At 55.4% G+C, this 1,778-nt stretch overlaps 1 long non-coding RNA gene across 1 annotated transcript in view; it reads left to right on the top strand.

The window, feature by feature from the left end:
* LOC103582866 overlaps window positions 1–1,778 on the top strand; it is a 4,658-nt gene that overhangs the window by 560 nt on the left and 2,320 nt on the right. The window lies entirely within an intron of this gene.

Here is a 1,778-nt window from a genome sequence, read left to right as displayed (position 1 = left end):
ACGTGCACACAAGCACGCATGTGCACACGCACATGTGCGAGGTCTCAGTCTGCTCCTGGGTGACCCTGTCACCTCCTCTGTCTCTCTCTCTTGCTTCCTCTCTCGCCATGTGATCTGCTTGTACCCGCCGGCTGCCTGCTCGCCATGTGATCGGCTTGTACCTGCCGGCTACCTGCCACTTTTCATCATGAGTAGAAGCAGCCTGAGGCCTGTGCCAGATGCAGCTGTCTCAGAATCGTAAGCCAAATAAACCTCTTTTCCTTATAAATTACCCAGTCTCAGGCATTTCTGTCATAGCAACACAAACGAACTGAAACAGAGCCCAACCCCGAGATAAGATGGGGGATGTCAGACAACTCACTGCAGAAACCCGAGCCGGTCGATGCGTCTGTAGATTTTGAACTCCTCATCCCAGTTTTTCACCAGTGTCCCAGCTCGGTGTCCCTGCAACCCCGAGAGGGCATGGAGTGAGGGGGCCATGGTGATGGGTTGGGGCATGGGTAGCTTTGGATCGTTCCTCCCTCCCCTGTGTCCCCAGGGAGCCCATGCCCCTTTGACCTCAGGGACAGCAGGAGAGGCCAGGACTTGCCTGCCTCAAGGGAGCAGCCAACCGTTTACCTGCTGGTACTTCTCTATGATGTCTATCACCTCCTGGGCCCACAGGGTCTTTATACCCGTCTTCATGTTTAATCTGCAAGACAAAAGTAATCCAAAGCTAGCACTGACCCTGAGAGCTTCAGAGAGTACCCCTAACTGCTCAGGTCGGGGATCCAAAATTCCACCAGCAACACCCCCACCCTCCACCCCAACCCCCAGTACAAAGGGACCAGACTCTGTCTCTACCCCACAGTGGTCTTGGGGGTTTCTTCCTCTGGCCAAGTTTAAACTCCTGTCTGAGGACCTGAGAACCAGGGACCTGGAAGGTGAGGCCTGTTGTCCCTAAGGTCCCTGCACAGACACACGCGTGTGTTACCTGCTCAGCACGAAGGGCCCCGATGGGCCATTCTGGGCACCAGGAAGCAGAACATGATTTAGAGACCACAGGTCTCTATACAATTAGTCTTCCAGATGATCTCAGGAAACACACGGTCGTCCAATTCTTTAGAGGCAAAAAGAAATCTCATGACTGCTGCATTCTACTTAAGTCTTAGCACCAGCCAAGCAGGAAGGTTCTGGGTTTGGGCAAAAGGGTGACCTATGTGACTTTGAAGTAGCCTCTGTGCTTGTTGAGGCCATGCCTTGGGCAAGAGGGACACTGGAGTTTCCAGTTCTGAGCGTGGCAGTATCAGAAGAGGCTCCGTCTTTTTCCCAGGCACAGATGAGAAACTAGTGAGCTCTGGGGATGTGTCCTGGAGCACAGTCAGAGACATGGTCCCACCTTGGAGATGGTCCCAAGGGAACACCCGTGAGGGGAGGCACAGATGAGACCTCTAGAGGACGAGACAGGGCAGGACACAGAGGGTGAGCCCCTTTCCCCACACCCTGGCCTGCAGGGCAGACACTTGTCACCTGCCTGGCATCCCTCATTGGTTCCTTCCCTGTCCACAACTGCCCCAAGACAGAGGGCTCCCCACCTTGCTCCCGGCCTAGGGACCTCAAAATTGGGTGGGCCTTACATAGGCCGAAAGTGATGCTCTATGATGTCAGAGGTGACCAGATGCCGACCTGGGGCAACCCATCTCCCATCACAGACCAGGGCGCAGGCCGCCCCTCCACACCCACTCTCCATCTTCACAGCCCATGGAGACCCCACTTCAGTGGCTCTTCCAGGGGCAGGC

Source organism: Galeopterus variegatus, unplaced genomic scaffold (assembly GCF_000696425.1).
Source record: "Galeopterus variegatus unplaced genomic scaffold, G_variegatus-3.0.2 Scaffold18252, whole genome shotgun sequence".
Lineage (NCBI taxonomy): Eukaryota > Metazoa > Chordata > Mammalia > Dermoptera > Cynocephalidae > Galeopterus > Galeopterus variegatus.
This window is presented reverse-complemented; position numbering and strand designations above follow the sequence as displayed.